Source organism: Staurois parvus, unplaced genomic scaffold (genome assembly GCF_062004578.1).
Source record: "Staurois parvus isolate SC_StPar_1 unplaced genomic scaffold, SC_StPar_1.0 ptg000018l, whole genome shotgun sequence".
Classification (NCBI taxonomy): domain Eukaryota; kingdom Metazoa; phylum Chordata; class Amphibia; order Anura; family Ranidae; genus Staurois; species Staurois parvus.
The window spans coordinates 16,630,394-16,649,968 of NW_028317814.1; positions in this window are offsets into that span (position 1 = coordinate 16,630,394).

A 19,575-nucleotide genomic window follows, 5' to 3' on the forward strand; every position below is an offset into this window, starting at 1 on the left:
GCCTGTGATCACGCCCTGGAGGGGTGAAACGCGTTGACGCAATTTCCAGTTCCGACGGAGGCTTCAGGACATCATGTCCGGTGAGTGGAGCGCACGCTGGCTGAGGCACTCCAGAGCCATTTTTGTTGGAGGAGAGCACATCCCCATAGACTGCTGCCAGTTCACTTTCTATGGATTAAAAATTGATGTGATCTGCTATCTCCTTGTGACAAAAGTTTACATTTGAAATGTGAGTGCAATATGTGCATTGGTTTTAACTGATTAAAGAGTTTATGTAGTATTACACTATTAGTGTTTTCTATTATCTCTTTGCATTGCTATCTATCTGTGGATGATCGTTTGGAGGTTGTCAAGCAAGAATTTCCCGAGTGGGATTTATTTCTGGAGGATATATCCCACCTAAAAGCTTGTTTGACTCTTAAGCCCTATCAGCTAAGAGTCCATTCCATTTGGTGAGTGCAGGCCAGATTGGAAGTCACGGTTGGTGTGGGCATGTTGGAGTGTTTCTAGCACTGTTTCTTGATTGGAGCACATTCTTTTCACTATTGATTTGGGACTTTAGACTTTATTATTTTTTTATATTTTCTATATTTTTTATTTTCACTTATATTTGTTTCACTGATGGAATTTATTATATAACATTTTATTCATTTTTGCGCTGTGGTTTGGTCATATTTATAATTGGTGTTTCTTTCATCTATGAGCAGCAGCATTTATTAATTGATTTATTGGGTTTTAGGCACGGGTTTATTTTCTTGTATATGATAGTTTGACAATTACTCAGTCATGCAACACATTACCTAAATGCATTTTGTAACAATTTTTAGACACAAAACAATCGCACAATCATTAGTGGTCAGTGCCACCCACCCCTCTGCCATCATGGATGATCACTGGCATTCCTTTCCCCCTCTTGTTGTCAGGGCACACACAAAGTGAAAGTAAAGGGATGTAGAGATATGTCTACATCTCCTAGTAAGGGCTCCGTCTGGCCCTTTAGTTCCATTGTCCAGATGTAGGGAGGGCATAAAGTAGAAGTAAACTCCCACTGGACACTTGTACCTACAAGTAAGATTATAATAAAGTACATGTAGGTACAAGGAATATCTTCTAAACGTGCACAGTTAAGGAGATATTCAGTGTCCCTGCAGCAGATGACATCACCGACGCATAGGTTCTGAAGGATGCGATGCATACCAGCACATTGTGACATTATTTTGCAGGGGATTTTTTTTTTTTTGGCAGTTTGCTACTTCTTTAACCTCCCTGGCGGTATTACCGAGTGTAGCTCGGGGTAAAGTTTCAGTACCAAAAGCGGTAACCCCGAGCTACACTCGGGCTTACCATGCAGCGTTGCATAGGGAGTCCCTGCAGCGCTTACCTTGTCCTTCGCTCCCGCAATGCGTCCCCTGCAGTGTACCCAGCTATCTCCTCCGGCCGATGTCGGCATCCGGCTTCCGTGTTCCGGTCCCTGTGACGTCGGGACGTACGGGCGCCGGAACCGGCGGCAAATTTGAAATTTTTTTAAAAATTGCTTTTTTTAAAATGATTATTACATTGTAAAACATTGCTGTTTCAAAACATTTCACATACATTTTGTCCCGAGTGCTTTGTCCTGCGCCCTGCCTGCATTTTGACTGTTCTTTCTGCCTGGAAACTTAGAAAAGTCCATGGCGTCCAAAAAGCGTCCTTTTTATTTCAAAAGCAGTTTTAGGCCGGCTAGAGAACTGCGATAGTAAATCAGAACCACTTGCAGAATTGAGTGATAATGATTCGTGGGGAAATTCGTCATCAGACACTGAAAACGATTCTGCGACTTTGCCCAGCTATGTGTGAACTTGGCGCTATATTTCAAATTTCAGTGTTTTTGGTTTGATTATATTATTGAATTAAATGTATTATTATTATATTATTATTTTTTATGATTATTTATTAAATTATAATTTATGATTTTGCGTTTCAAGTTTTATCATATCCGGAATGTTTACTAGACTCTTGTTCGGACAGATTTCAGTGAGTTATTCCTAAATTACAGGCCTACAATAAAAAAAAATACATATTTCCATGCAAAAAAATGGTACCGCTTTCAGCACCAAAAATCTGAAATAATCATACCGCTAGGGAGGTTAAGGAGAAGATAAGTTGTCACGGCTGTGGAATGCAGTTTGCTGTATGATGACATTTTTGGATCTGTGTAGTATGCTGGTATGGATCTGCTTCATTGCTTCAGTCTTTTACAACTTAGATATTCCTCCAATAAAGTGAACTCCAGACTGATATTTAAAATATTAATGCTGGTAAATATTCATTAAAAATAATTATTGCATTTATTTATGCAACTAGTATACCTGAATTTGACTTGGTATCGGTCTACTGTAATCTCCAGAACAGTATTCCCAGCACTTAGACTGGAAAAGGTACTTGTTCTGTCCCTCCAATCTAAGCATTGAAAGTGTGATCTCTATAACTTACAGTTGTGATGAGATAGCGATAACTCCAATCTTAGTTGAATACCACAGGCAGTGACTCAATCAGATGATATCTTGTAGATCTTGTGAAGTTTATTCCATAAACTGAGAGAATCTTACAACAATAAACAGCTGATAGATCAAAAGATCATAATGTGATTTGTTTCATGACATGAGGCTAGAAGCTGCAATGCATTTCCGGGAAAAAGGGTGGGCTATCTATACAGTATTAACTAAACCAGAGGAAAGGGAGGAGCAGAGACAAAATACAGAGAACACTTAAAGGCATATGACAGTCATGTGAAACATGACAGAACTAGAAGCCAATCAGATGTGTTGTTTGAAAATGTGCTGACAAGGAGAGAGCAAACTGAGTAGGGGAGTAGGCTGTTGCTGCTCATTCACTGTCCAATCACAAGCTGATGGGCAGGGAAGTGGCTTTAATTCTTAGCTACATCATAGAAAAGTAAAGTCACCAGCTTCGCTGTAGAGTTTTTCAGGGCTGTGTAAATCTCAGTATCGAATGAGCAGAAATACAAATCCTCTGACAGGTATAGCAAGTCCAAAAACTATTTATATTGGAGTTGTTTCCATTAGAAGTGCGATTATTAGATATCTGCTTTTACTTTCAAATATTTTTTACCCTTGAGCTACTTTTCAGAGCAGCTTTGGCTGCTGTAGAACATGCGTCTGGCTGTTTTTAAAATTTACGCCCAGCAGCCAGGCTTGAGTTTCACTTATAAGCTACGCAGTTTGTTTTCTGATTATGCACACATTTTATACAGCACCTTCAATAGAAGCATTGTAAATCATCCACTCAGTGTCAGTGGTGTTTGATTCCTTGCCTGCTGACCCATCAGCAGTAGAGGAGATTAGTTATTATTGGTCATAAGTAAGATCAGCAATATAGCCCGTGTCATAAAAATCACGCTTTGTTAAATGGCATCTGACAGCACAATCAATAGATCGGGGACTGGAACATGTGTGCATACTCAGCAGCATGCCCGCCTTTCTTTCTCCATAATGACATTTTGCAAAGTACAGTATATGCATAAAGTGCAGTAAAATGGCATATTGTTCATTCTATTCCAGCAGTGATTATGGAATCAGCTAAGCTGTCAAAAACACATTTACTAAGCCCGAGTGGAAGGAACGTATATAGAATGAATGACATGTTTCCAGGAAGCCATGGCCAGTTTTCAGGAATAAATAACACCACTATAACCAGTGCTCAGAATATATCATATCTGAGGGGTCTGAACTGGAATGAAAGTTCGCAGTCAATCATCAGTATGCTGACCAAATTTCACCTAATTGGTCATAAATCCTAAAACTCAAGCTTTAGATCACTTTATATTACATGAACCCTTGGAATTCGAGATGACGATGGGGAATTTCTGGTCCTCCATGTGGAGTGTGTGGCCTAAGAGAGGGTGTTTTCTGGGTATTTGGTTTTCTTTTGATGGGAACTCTATTCATGGTTGCTGGACATTTGCATTTCCCCAGTTTAGCCAAACCTGATTTGAAGCTAGTGTAGATGTAAAGGTGGATAATGTACAGTTTCTTCTAAAACCACTGACCATTAGGTATTCTGATGAGGCGCTTTAGAAACTTGTTGGGACTGAACTTTGTGTTTGTATAATCTAAGAAAACATACCTTTTATTTGATATACTTTTGCACTGGTGAAGAGTAGCGAGTATATTAGCCACTTTACTAGCTGTAGTTCACATTTTGATGTAGTAAGCAGGGTCGGACTGACCATTTGGAAACTCGGGCGCTGCCCGAGGGCCCGGGGTCATTAGGGGGCCCCATGAGATGCCCCTGGTACCTTTTTCATAGGCTTTTTTTGAGTTTGGGCAAGGACACAGGGGGCCCCATTATCTCCTACTGCCCGGGGGCCCCATGAGTTGTCAGTCCGCCCCTGGTAGTAAGTATGCTGTCCTACTAATGGTTAGTCGACAGCTAGCAAAAAAAACTTGACAAATTCAGAGTTGTGTTTCATTTCAAAACTGGATTTACTTCTGTGAATAGTTCTGTAAAACTGAAATACAATCACAAAAACTGAAGTTACAATTTGCTTGTAAACATGTCTCTTATAAATGCATACAATGAACATATTTCTTGCAAACAGCTACCTACAAATTTATTTATTTCAGGTACTTATATAGCACCGACAATGTACACAGCGCTTTACATATATATTGTACATTCACATCAGTCCCTAACCCTCAAGGGGTGTACAATCTAAGGTCCCTAACTCACATTCATACATACAAATACAAGGGCCAATTTAGACAGGATCCAATTAACCTACCAGCATGTCTTTGGAGTGTGGGAGGAAACTGGAGTACCCGGAGGAAGCCTACGCAGACACAGGGAGAACATGTAAACTCAAGGCAGGTGGTGCCGTGGTTGGGATTCGAACCAACGACCCTAGTACTGCCAAGCGGAAGTGCTAACCATTTAGCCACTGTGCTGCCCCTATGCAAACGGGTTAATCACATTAAGTATATTGAAATGTGATATATATATATATATATATATTTGATAAACACAATTAAATAACTTAAAGGCATATGTGTATCAAAGGGAGAAAGGAAGCATTCACTGGTCTGTCCTGGGAGCTAAAGTGGAAGTGCAGTGGTAGAAGGGAAATCTTTCTTTTTAACAAGTATGAGATCCCTGTTCTTTATTGACAAAAGTACAAAAGAGTGCAATTGCAGTGAATGCCCAGTACAGGGTTCTCTACTCAACACAATGATGTGAGTGCAGAACAAGTATGACACTTTTCCATTTGAGCTATGAATGTCATGGTGCCCCCCAAATCCTCTCACAACATGGTCAGTTTATCAAACACAGCTTGATAAACTGTGGCTCTCCACAATTATCCGCAGTTGATTCTGAGTTACTGGGTGGAGAGATTTAAGGGAACCATCCAATCTTTACAGCTGACAGAGGAGTTAAAACTGGCAGTAAAATGTAAGTCTTACTTATTAGATCTTGCCCCATTTCCCTGTAAAAATTGCTGCATATAAGCAATTGAAAAATGTACCTGTAGGTAAAGAAAATTAGAAAACGTACTTACCTAACCCTCCTCTTCCAGATGTGACATCACTATCCATCCAGCAAGATTCCTGGAAACAATGAGTATCCCAGATCTCTTGAGGAGGGACTCAAGTCCAGTGCAAGGGATTTGTCATGCAATACTTGTGATCCTCACCATTCTCAGAAACTCACCTAAATGAGTGTGAGGTCACATTCACTTAAGCAACATGGGCAGAAGGTGTAGGGTAAGGTAGATATACAATCTAATGTTTTCAACTACCAATATGCAGCGGGGGGGGGGGGGGGGGGCGTATCTAATAGGCATTTTCCTGAAAGGTCTACTTTAAGTATGGGGTGCAATACTGACTCTTCTACAGCCATCCCATCTTTAGTTAAACTGAATTTGCCAGAAAATAAATATTGGATATTCCATTTCTGTGGTCTGGTAATTCCTTGGCTCTCATACTGATGCTTTGACTTCAATAGTTTTTGAGTCACTGACCAGGAACAAGCATCTTGTTGCTTTTGTCTGCGCCTGTTCCAGGTCTGTGACTCAAAAAAATTGGTGGAAGACACAACCAGCCAATTAGCATTTTCACAGCAACTTCTATACTCCTCTAATGACAGATTTGCTTTAACCAGACTTCTGAGGCATGTTATGACCTTTACATTTGTATTTATGAGCTAAATCCCTTAAGCTTAATATTGCATATGCCTAGGCTGGTAGAAAATAAACAGTACATTTTTCTTGCAGTACTGGACCTAGTCGATCAACTCCTGTTTTCAGCTACTGCAGACACATCTATAGCTAGGAGGAATTGAGTAGCCCAGTTGTAGTTTCCCAGGGCTATACTCTATGTGGCCCATGGACTGCCGGTTGAACAGCAGAAACCTAAATTGTCATTATCTCTTTTTATCTGATAAAATATATAAAAGTTCGGAAGAGAAAAACCTGCACAAGTAATTAGATGTGACCCTTAAAAATTCCTGATTTCAGCAATGTCTTCTAGATATATTTGTAAGGAAAAGTGCTGGTGAGCCATTTTATTAAATCCTTTGACTGTGCAATATATCAGGAAATATCTATGTGTTGAAACTCATTTTAACGGTTTACGTTAGACTTGTAAAATCTTTTCTCCAGCTCCTAATCAAGTGTAAACTTGGAGTAGGAATCAGTCAGTTCAGCACTCTAACTGCGCTACCAAACGCTGAAGTCTGCTGTGTAAATGAGAAGATTGATTAAGATTTTGTCCATGAGACAATGTGCCCATAATTTAAGAAAAAATACAATTTCCTTTTAAAAAATTATTTCTTTGGTTGGTTTAATGACTGCCTCTAAATATAACTCTATAGGGATGTGTTCCTTAGTACCTGCCTAAAACTGTATGCGTTTACGTGTTTACTGTTTTGCCAGGTTCCTTTTTCTAGTTTTCTGTGCTTTGTGGTTTCCCTTTCCTATATGCCACCTTCTCTTGAGTTATCATAGGGCCGTATCGGAAGTTTAATATGTCAACTTGCATTTTTTTCTACTGTCCTGTCAGGACTTAGATCAGCTTCTGGTGGCACTGTTGTTTCCTAGGCAGAGGGTTGTAATTCCAGTGTCCACAAGCAGGTGTCTCCCAGCAGCCAGCAGATCTTAGTAATCAGTCTCCACCTGTGGTGGGCTGCTGGGAGGATATTTAGGTCTTTCCCATTGGTGCCTCTTGCTGCAGTGTTATGTCAGGAATCAGCAGTAGAACGGTCAGATCTGCGTGACTACATTCAGGAAACTGGAACCAGACTATGTATGCTTTAAGTGAGATTTATTTACAGTGAAACAAAGCCCTTCCAAACACCAGCACACAGAAAACAAAAATATATGTGCACCAAAAACCCAGTGACAACATACCTGACTAATAACTAACAAACAGAAAGCCTAGCTAACAACTAACTATACACAAAATGGGGAACATAGAAAAGCAGGAGAAAACTGGAAGTGCAGGGAACAGATGAGAAGGGGGAACCCAAACTGAGAAAAGGAACAAGGGAGAGCAGGTACAAGGTAGCAGGGTACTGGGTACAGGGCAGGAGCAAGATCAGGATAATGGCTAGCAGTATCTGGCAGCAGCAAAACACTGTAGCAAGAGGCACTAATAGGAGAGGACCTAAATACCCTCCCAGCAGCCAGTATCAGGTGAAAAAATAAAACTGGGATCTGCTTGCTCCTGGGAGACACCCGCTGGTGGACACTGGAATTACAACCTTCCACCCCGGGAACCACAGTCCTACCAACAGGTGATCCAAGTCCTGACAAATCCAGTCAATGAGGAGTTAAAGCCTAGTGGGATGGGACAGGCAAACTGTTAAGTATCTGGAGCAACCTTCTGGAACAGCCTTTTAGAGCAGCCTCAACCTTTTTACCCCAAAGAAACCCCAGTCTTAGGGAACCCCTGCTAAAACCAATTCAATGGGGGTCAAAGGAAAAAATGCACTTAGATTAATGGCCAGTTTAAAGAATGCTCACCATACAGCAGGGGCGGACTGACAACTCATGGGGCCCCCGGGCAATAGGGGATCATGGAGCCCCTGTGTCCTTGCCCAAACTCAAAAAAGCCTATGAAAAAGGTACCAGGGGCATCTCATGGGGCCCCCTACTGACCCCGGGCCCTCGGGCAGTGCCCGAGTTTCCAAATGGTCAGTCCGCCCCTGCCGTACAGTGATTGTGAGAATGCAAACATTGCCAGGAATGACTGGATTGATTACCGAACAGCTGAACAACCTACCCGGTGTAAGCATACATTATTTTGCATACTCTTTCTCTGCCTTCGGGGGTCACACAGGTGTCAGCTGCAAGATAACCCCCCTCACTTATGAACCTCTGTTGTATACCATGTTTGAATTTCCTTTTTTATACAGAAGACAGCTTTAACTTCAACAAAAGCAAACCAGAACAATGGCTGGAGGCCTTTCACACATTAGATGACCTGGCAGTGACAGCACTTCCCCTCATGGAATCTCCTCCACCGTCACACCATACCATGCCAGTCCAAAAAAGGATTGTCCCTTGCAGAAGAATGGCCTCTCTCAGTCTGTGTACCTCAGATGTTCACATACATTCTGAGCCCTACCGCTGCATCGTCATGACTGACACATGAAGCAATAGAAGTAAAGTCCTATTGGTTCACATGGCCCAAATTTTTCATTTTTTCAGGATGGATGTCATAGAAACTAATTACTAAGATATATTTTATCTTCCATGATAGCCATAAACCCTACCAGCATGCAAGAACTGTGCTGTGAAAAAGTATTTACCCCTTCATGATTTTCTTTTTTTGCCTATTTGTCTCACTTAAATGATTCAGATCATGAAACAAATTGTACTATTGCACAAAGATAACCCAAGTAAATACAAAATGCAGTTTTTAAATCACAATTTCATTTATTTAGGGAAAAAAAGCTGTCCAAACCTGCCCGGCCCTATGTGAAAAAGTAATTGCTCCCTAAACCTCATGCCTGGTTGTGCCACCCTTGGCAGCAACAACTGCAATCAGGCATTTGTGACAACTGGCAATGAGTCTTTCACATTGCTATGGAGGAATGTTGGCCCACTCTTTTTTGCAGAATTGTTTTATTTCAGCCATATTGGAGGGTTTTCAAGCATGAATGGCCTGTTTAAGGTCATGCCAGAGCATCTCAATCCGATTTTAGTCCAGACTTTGTGCCACTCTAAAACCTTAATTTTTTTTTTGACCCATCAAGAAGTGGACTTGCTGGTGTGTCTCGGATCACTGTCATGCTGCATAACCAAAGTGTGCTTGAGCTTAAGGTCATGAACTGATGGCTGGACATGCTCCTTCAGGATTTTCTGGTAGAATGCAGAATTCATCGTTCCCTCAGTTATGGCAAGCCGTCCAAGTCCTGAAGTTGCAAAGCAGCCCCAGACCACCACACTGCCACAACCATGGTTGACTATTGGTATGATGTTCTTTTTATGAAATGCTGTTTTAGTTTCACTTTTTTGATGTAACGGGACACACACCTTCCCAGGTCCAGTCAGACTACAGCATCAAGCCCCCAATGACGCCATATGACGAGCCCCCAATGACGTCAGCATTCTGTGTATAGTAGTCATCCTTTTGCCAATTGATATGTACAGCTATACTGGCATTTTTAACTTGAATAAAATACTCCTGTGGGAGCGTGGAGCTCTTTCTTCTCTTTTGCTTGAGCATCTGTCTGTCTTTGCAAGCCTGAATGGGGAGAGATTGGAGAGATCTGATGTCCAATGTGCGGTGGTCTCTTTATTATGTGCTAAGCGCTTCTTGACTCTTTGTCCATACTAGAGTCACATACTATCTCGATCATCTGACATAGGCACAGACATTTTCCTGGAAGTGGAAGATCCTCCATGGTGTTGTAATTTTTTATCTTATTGCACTGGACTTCTTCTGTTTCTGTTTTTGATGAGTATTTTCTATTTTTGTGTATATCATGTTTCCATAGTGGTTCCTAAGCACTAATTTTGGTTTTTGGATTATTCAATGAATGTTTGATATGGGTTGTTTCATTCTATAAGCGTAGTATAATCTATTTATGTATAAGCAATACATGCGGGGTGATGGGGGGGATCTTGCACCTTTTTAGAAAAAAATACTGCTTACTGTTCATTTTATACAAACAAGATTTTATGAAACAAAGCACCCAATTGTAATGCATAGTCTTAAAAAAATAATTATAAAATGAGACAGAAGATGAAATACACACCTAAGATCTGGGTTGGTGCAGCTCACATGACCCCCTCCCCAAGAGGATTTGAGCTCTTAAAGCTGCTTCCATACAACACATCTATTGACTGCTGTTCCACAAGAGGTCAAAAAATAACTGCAATAAAAAAAAACAAATCTCTGTTCCTGAGTAGCTGTATAAATGCTTAGATGACCCATTCAGACCTTGGCGTCCTGGTGCGTTGCGTTAACACGCATGCATTTGTTTCATATGTTAATGTGCATTGTGTTACATAGTTTCATAACCTAACCTGAACTAGATAACTACTTGCAGAGTACATAGTTACATAGTTAGTCTGGCTATTACAGCCGCTAGCAGTAATCACTGTGTTCTCCAGGCAGGGACAGCTTTCCCTGCTCTCCTGATAGGAGAACACAATGGTTCCACTGACTCCCCATCAACACAGTCAAGTGATTTTCTTTCCTGCAACCCATGGCCAGCTTTAGAGTCACTAAACACATTACTATCTGACTATACAATTTCTGTATAAGCAACTTTAGATTTACCAAAATTTTGTAATAGTTACATACATAGTTACATAGTTAGTCTGGCTAAAAAAAGACAAAAGTCCATCCAGTTCAACCATTAAAAAAAAAAAAAAAGTTATAATCCTACACCCACAGTTGATCCAGAGGAAGGCATAAAAAACCCAGCAAAGCATGATCTAATTTGCTCCTGCAGGGAAAAAAATTCCTTATTGATCCTCCAAGAGGCAATCAGATATTGCCTGATCAACTTTACCTATAAATGTTAGTATCCAGTTATATTCTGTGTATCTAAAAATAAATCCAGGCCTTTTTTAAAGCAATCCACGGAGCTGGCCAATTGTTAAGGCAATGCATTCAAATAAATGTCTGAAAAACAGGCATGTGTTACTTTTTGCAATGCAGTGCAGTGCAACACATGGCAGTGGATTACCTTGCTTTGTGGTGCACTGCAACACATGTCCATTGGAGCTGCATTGCTTTAGCATGTTGGGGTGCCATTCTCAATAAACTAAACTATTGCATGCTAATACACATGGATGTGCATTGAGGTAATATGCATGTTACCGCAATGTACCGATCTGGAGAGGCTTGAATGGGCCCCAACTCTTACATAAGGAGCCTGGGTCACCTTCACTCTTGTTGGTGTGACAGAGAGCCCACCCCCTATACCCATAGTAGTTACTGCATTGAATAGCCGAACACTTTGCATGGTATTACAGAGCAGGTACAGAATCATACAGCACCAAGATATTTACAGCCTGTTACAGAATCCTCTCTGCTCCGGCTATAATTTAGCCGTCTTTTATCAAGCTCTTTTATCCCGGCTATTCTGCTTTGTTGATGTAAGCCAGATGCGCCTTTTCTTTTCCCTTATCTCATATCATTATATTGACTTCTCTTATCTCTAATGTGTTATTGTGCTGTCATGTGGTTATTATTTTGTGATGGACTCTATTACAGTGTCCCCAGCTATAATCTTGTCGCCCTCTCTCTACGGTGTTTTGCCTATATAAATAAAAGCAGATATCACAGTAATGTCATGCAATATATTTGGAACCGTATTGATCTCCTAGAATTGTTACTTTGCTTGAGGTTACTGTAATACCATCTAATTGAATATTAAGAGGGTATGCCAATGTTTTTGATCTTTTACAGCCTGTGTTTTTTGAACACTGTAAATAATTTAAAAGATAAAGCACAAGAGCAGGAGATGAAATGGGAAGAAGGTTGAGATTGGGTGTTCTTGACCTGCACACAAAATATTACAGCTCCATTGTGATAGAGATAGTGAAGCTGCTCATACAAAGACAGGTTGGGTGACCCAACGATTATCCACTGCGGTTGCTGAGGGACCAATCCCTTGGCATACTCCATCTCTACTAAGCGAACGCTGTAGACAATGCTGGTATATTTTTATACAGCCAATGGGAGTTATACTTCTGCTGCTCAAACTCAGTTATTTTAGCTGTGTGCTGGTGAAGGATGTCAAATGATGTCCTCAGGATGAAGTGGTTATACTGAGATTAAACCTGCACCTGCAGGCATCAACCCAGTATCAAAATTTTCCAGCAGTGATTCCCTGTTCAGCAGAAGTGATTCGAGTAGCTGAACATCTACTTGATCACTTCTGCGCGGCAGAAGGTGGTTACTCCCACCCCCGCCGACAACTTTCTCGTTCGACTTCAGAGCCCAGGACCACTGCGACCAGCTACAGCAGCAGCACTACAAAGAGAGAGAGAGGAATTGACATTGCTCCTCCCTCTCTGTGACCCAAAAACCGGAAGCGATTAGGATTTTGTCACTTCCAATTTTGGCTAGTTGTTTACCTGGCCGTTAGTGGCCAGAAAAGCAGCTTATCAGATCGATCTGTGTCTGATTGACTGCATTGGAAGCCAGAGGAGAGATTTGGGTTCATCCCTTGTGAAAGCAATAAAGTTGATTTTAAAAAAGTTAACGAGACAGTGTAAAAAATATTTCAAATAAAATAAATAATTAAAAATAATTTAAAAATGTAAAGTGCTGTATTTGTATTGCCACTTTGTGGGCTGTTGCCTTGCATTGGAAATCCGATACTGTATCCTTAGCTTCCGTTTTACACAGAGTTGATGCTGTGATGCTTATGGAACGTATTCATTATACCTTATTGGATAAGATGCACTTATTTGATAACAAATGGGAATCTTGGAGGGATTATAGACATTTATTGCATGACTAGCAACGTTCCATGTGAAGGTTGACTGGCATAGACTGTTGACAGATGTATCATTCAACCTCTTTTACTTTCTATGTTTTTCATGTACTTGCAATCTACTCTTTTCTATTTCCTTTCTTTCTTATATTAATATACCTTTCTGTATTGTACTTTTCAAAAGTGCCTTGCTTTTGCTGTAAGTATCACTTGAAACTGTACTGTTGTTTTACTGTCTATTTTTGCAAAATAAAACCGTTTGTAAACAAAAAAATGTAAAGTGCCCTCTCTACCCCCCTCCCCCGTGCTCACATGCAAACAAGTCCCACACGCATGTGAGAACAGTGAACATACTATATGTGTAAAGTGTCGTCGCGAAGGTCAAATTATGAACAGTAATTTTAGCTTCATATTTCCTGTGTAACTGTAAACTGGTAACCTGTAAAGGCTTTTAAAGCATTGCTTATGGAGATTTTTAGGTACTGTAGTTTGGCGCCGTTCCATGGGCATTCACAATTTCAAAGTATGACATGTTAGGTATCTATTTACTCAATGTAACATTATCTTTTAAATGTTAACCAATTAAGTATTATATAGTGTTTGAATGCAATAAAATTAATTTAAGTGTATTTTTTCCAAAACAATTGCATTTGAAAAACTGCCGCACAACTAACATGTGACATAAACACCCACCATTTTATTCTCTAAGGCTTCTTCTAAAAAATATATAATGTTTGGAGGTTTTAAGTAATTTCTAGCTAAAAAATACAGATTTTTACATGTAGGAGAGAAATGTCAGAGTTGGCTTAGTAGGGAAGTGGTTAAATAATATCCTGAATTTCTATGTCTCTCAGGTTCTCCCAATAGTCCAAAAGGACATGGGATCATCTCAGACAATGGCAACAACCATGATGACCTTGGATATTCTAAAGTGGAAAAGCAAAGGCTAAATACAGATTATGTAGCTTATTTCTGGACAACGTAACAGGTTTACTTTACTGGAGAGACTATAATGAGCCCAACTTCCTATACTGCCCTGCTGGTAAAGTAGGCAAGAAATAGGAAAAAAGGAAATATATACTCAATTTTAAAGCATGACATGTTAGGTATTTATTTACTCGGTATTACATCATCTTTTATATTTTACCCAACCAAAAATAGGTATTATTATTATACAGTATTTATAAAGCGCCAATGGTTCGCTCAGCGCTGTACATTACAATTTGATAATTTGTTTCTGTGCACTAAAATTCATTAAAGTATATTTTTCCTACTAATCGTGCAGAAATTTTTTTTTTCCTGAAATTTTACAGAAAAAATTTTCCTGAAATTTTACAGAAAAATTTTTCCTGAAATTTTGCAGAAAATTGCAAATATTTTTTCAATATTGTTCGGGGGCTCTAAGTAATATTCTAACACAAAAATGCATATTTTTACAGGTATGTGAGAAATGTCAGAATTGCCCCAGATGGTTAGTGGTTACATGCTGTCAGAATTTTTTTTCCCTAAAATCCGGTAGAAATTTGTTCCCCCAGAAAATAACTTCAGCAGAAAGGTATCTTATTTGCAGCATATGCTCAGATATAAGAGCTCAGTTTCTTACAATTATTTCAGCTTCATCCTAAGTGCCCCTCCTAACATCACTACTTTCCATCGCTGCTCATGAGCTGGAAGAGTCAAGGAGGTGATTAATCACTAGGAAAATAATATATGTAGACACCAGCAGTGAATGCTAGCCTCATATTTATGTAACTTCAGCAAAATTCTAATCAAAACAAGATTATGTTTTCATGGGTCTCGCTGCAAGCCTGATGCCAAAGGAGAATTGAACAGCTCACAAACTATGTTTAATCTGCATATAAAGATCCATAGTCTGTATTGTAAGTACCGAAGAACATATCATGAAAAGCATCAGCCTAAGCCTAAACTGGTTCACTTCCGAAATGTCTGCTGCATGCCAGACTAAAGGTGTTCAATTAAACGTAAAAAGGAAAATGTAAAATATTGTATTTTATCTCTTTTATACAGATTTTTTTTAGGGGGACGCCTGTAAAAATGGATATTATAATGCTTACTATCTTCCTGTAATGCGTTTTCTTCCTCTATACAGCGTCTCTCAACCTTATAACCTCAGAGGAACTCGTTAAATAATTGTCAGGTCCCAGGGAACCCCTGCTATAGCCATTATATGCAGTATAAAAACCTAGTTTAGACTCCATGTCCCTCCTCATAATAAATGATCAACCACAAGAAAAATGTACCTTGGCTAGATGCCCACACATCACCAATGCACTATACAAATACTTTATTACATACAAAATCCACATAGTACAAAACTGAAAATTCCCTCATTAACAACAATACTAACAATCTGTTACTAACTGCCCACTTCTAACTCCTATGAAATATGCAACCATATATAGAAATTAGCAAAATGTATTATAGAGATTATAATCCTGGAGGAAATGAGGACCTATTACAGCCCAGTTGTCTACATGAACCTCACATCCTCCAGACACACACCCAGAAAGCTTGCAAGTGGACAGCAAACTTCAAAAGTGTTCCAAACATGGTATATATAGCACTAGTTATTGACCATATAGATGCCAAATCCGTGTACAGCTCCCAATAACACAGTACAAAGTTGGACTGGAGGTGTCTCAAGCCTCCAAATAGGGACCATGTCAAGAAGAGGACAGCACCACCACCTGTTGAAATGCACTCAGAGGACTATCACTTCCATACGATATTACTAGATGTTAAGCTGCATATAGTGGCATAAACAAACCTCCCTCATACACCATCCAAATAGATAGTTCATCTTTCCAGACATTGGGAGATTACAATACGTAGGTCAAAATGCAGAATAAGCACACTTTTGGAGTACATGTGCCATTGTTCATTCCAAGAAAGCTATTCAGTGCCTATGTAGCCCTACCCTCTCGAAAGCTCCCCCATTACCTCCTGCACAACCAGGCAACACATATTTTCCAGACACAAGAAACAGTCCATGGGCTTCTTTTTTTATTTATTAGGGAATTTAACTTAGATAGGGTAAAGGTGATATGGAATGCCCAACTTAATTGATGAATAACAAATGATGACAATTTCCTTCACTTGCTACTACAAAAATGGCAGATATTTGACTGTGTTCCAGCCAGAACCATGACAGTATCTAGTTAAGTGTCAGCTTGCAGGAGCTCTGAGTCCCCTTGAGTGGATTTATAGCGAAGTCCCTACTTGTAGGAGCTCTTAGACCTCCAGGTGAACCTGGATAATTATGTGATCCCAGGACAAGGGATTGGGTAAGCTATGAACTGTCCCCTGAAGTCTTGCCAAGAACTTGCATCCAGCAGATTTCTCCATTATAGGCCTTGGGGGTGTAGGGGTACTCCTTGTCCTACAGCTGTGGATAGAACTGCTTTCAGGCCTATCACTGGGCTAGTTCCTCCCCCAGCTTTGCAGGCTATCCTTCCCTGTTGGACTGCAGGGCAGTGAAGCTCCCTCCTTCAGCTTTAATCTTTCCTCCAACCTCCAGCCTGGAGGCAGAATCCCCTTCTCTGGGGCCTCCTTCCAGGCTACACAGAAGCACTTCACCAACCCATCTTCCACCCGACTCCTCTGCTGGGCAGGCTATGTCATATTTATGGGCTGGTCTGCCACACTGCCTGAGATTGGTCAGACTCCTATAAATATAGAGATCAGCCCCCCCTCACCTCCGCCTACTAACTTCTAGAAGCTTCTCCAAGCTTCTAGAGCAGGGGGGATGTATCAGAGGACTAACCTGTAGAGCACTCCAGTTTAACCTGAAGTAAACCTCTATCTAAACCCAGGCTTCTAGCAAGTCTCCAACTACTCTCAACAACTATGTACACTAGAAGGCACTACACTTATAAGATAACATATGGATAGTCAAAATATACTTAGCAGTCTTCCAAACTAGCTCCTTCACAAAGAGGGGGAGACTGGGTGTGATGGTTAGATGCCCGCTTGACTGGTTTCACCTGGTCCCACCAGCTGCTTCAGAGGCTAGTGCATACATACAAGTGTGGACATCTAGCCAAAGTATATTTTCTTTGTAGTTGATCCTTTTCGTTATATAATTTGTTATGAGGTGGGAGAAAACTAGGTTTTGGATATTTGGTAATTTGATTATACTAGTGACTCCTCCTCTTTGAATTTGTAAACTTAACAAAAAAAGTGTACTATTAACCTTGAGGTCCTATTTTGTTTTTCTATCACATTTTGTATATGTGATTTGGAACCCCTGCTACACCAAATTCATTAGGGGTCACCTTACAGTGGTGATCAGAGCACCACCCTTAGAGATCAATGGTGTTATGCCACTGATTCTGTCAGGTGGCGTTGACTCTGGAATTATGTAGGCACCACCAAATGGGAAGTCAATTAGCCACAGCCTAAGGAAACCCTAGCAAGCTCTGCAGCAATACTAGGGTTCCATGGAAACCTGGTTCAGAATAGCTGTTTAGAGTGTGCCTGAATATATCAGTCCACTTTCCCCTGTTCCCCGTAGATGCATAAGAGCTCCTTCAAAGCAACTAAATGGCTCCTTCAAGTCAACACAGGGCTCCTTTATCTGGCTGCACAATTTCTGCAGCTCTTTGACTGGATGCCATAAATGGAAATCTGCAGCAAAGGTAGGGTTGATACAATAACTTGGTGCTAACATAATTTTAACCATGCTGCACATCATGCTTTCCAATAGAATTGTCCCTCACCTTTTGTTCTCTGCTCTGGGCAGCCACCAACATGGCAACAAGTAACCTTAAACTCTTTAAGGCCCCTTTCACACAGGTGGACTCCGCCAGTGGATCCGCCTGCTCAGCGGGGGATCTGTCTGCTGATTCAAGCTGAGCAGACAGATGACAGGTACATGTCCGCTTTGCTTATACAGAGCGGACATGAAAACAGCCCACTTTCCTTTATAGGCAGTTGGATGTAAACGGACCGCCTGTCCATTTACATCTGCCATCCGATCCTATCCACTAGACAAATGGTGAATGGAACTCATATGCATGTTTTCAGCAGATCTGATCGTATTGGATGTAGTCAGGTGTAAATGGACATGTCTGTTTACATTTGCCACTCCATAGAGGGCAATAGAGGGTCCACCTGAAAAACAGACAGGCAGACCCAATTGGTTCACCCATGTAAAAGGGGCTTACATTTATCCCAGCATCTTTCAGAACCTGAAGTTTGAGATTGTTAGAGCATTGATCTATGGATTGAGATGGGGCTCAGGTTAGTATGGGGGGGGCTGCACCCAGAAGGTTCTTTTACCTTAATGCATTAAGGTAAAAAACCTTCTGCTTTTAGAACCACTTTAATGTGCCTCGGGAGATGGTAAGCAGAGAGTAAAAGTCACTCACCTCCAATCTCGTCTTTCATTTTACCAGTCAGGGAAGCCATCTTCAATGGCAGCTCTATTTACAATTTCAGTTAGAATGTAGGAGACATTAGTAGTACATCATTTACAATCAGTCAATCAAAGCTATCAGTGGTAAACACAAATACATGTTGCTGTATCCAGTGATCAAAAACAATGATAGATATGGCAAGACAGACAGAGATAATTGATAGTGTCAGACATTGGCGGGCAGGATTGTGGATGGTGTATGTGTGTCACCTAGGTTCCTAGGTCCACATCTTACCTGGTAGCCAGACCTAGTTACATACCTTTTTATATATGCATACCTCCCGGGAATTCTGGAGTGTTCTGCATTTTCACCCTACTCCTGCAGGCCCTAATCAAGGGAAACTCCTTCTCCACTACAGTCTTATTTGGTATGTGCTGTGGGGGTGTTCTGTACTGAGGTGTGTACTGAGAAGGGGCTACGCCTATGTCAAATCCAACAGCTTCTGCAGAGAAGTAGAACCTGAGCAAGTTGTCTGAGGAGGATCCTTTTGTGGGTGCAGGGGGGATTGCCCACTTGACACATCATTACGTGTTACACCTTTGGAATTGTTCACCATACCATGGTACCATAGCACATAGAGGACCATGTCTGCCTGCACAAGGATGCACAAGTGTTCCATGCAGGAAGTCCCATTTATGTAATTTGGAATGCTGCGAATCCAAAAATGTAGCGCACGACAGCACACTGTTGATGTCAACAACAATAGCATAAATCCAACAACTGGCTTAGTCTGGTATATCCCTTTAATGCTTTTCACCCATATACTGTAGCGCTTAATCGTAGAATCTTCTATAATTGAGCCCTATATGGGTGAAACAGGCAGGATGGGTGTAGTCGATGGTTAGAGACTAAGCAGAAGTCAGTGATTGGATTTTTACTATCGTGGTTGTTATCAACAGTGTGTGGTCCTGCGCTATAATTGTGGATTCATTATTAAGCTGGACATGCTCTCATCAGATGATCAGCTCCTGGTAGCAGTTATTTAAACCAGCCCGTGAATTTGAGACATTTGAGCGATGCTTTCTTTTACAAGTTTGATTTGGGATGCAGCAGCTGCATAGATGCAGACACTGCTTACAATTTGACAGTCCTACACGGCACGGCCCCGGATGCAGACAGTGTACATTCAGGGCTGTGCATCTCCACCCACATGGCTGCCAAATTGGGAGTGGCAGCTGTATCC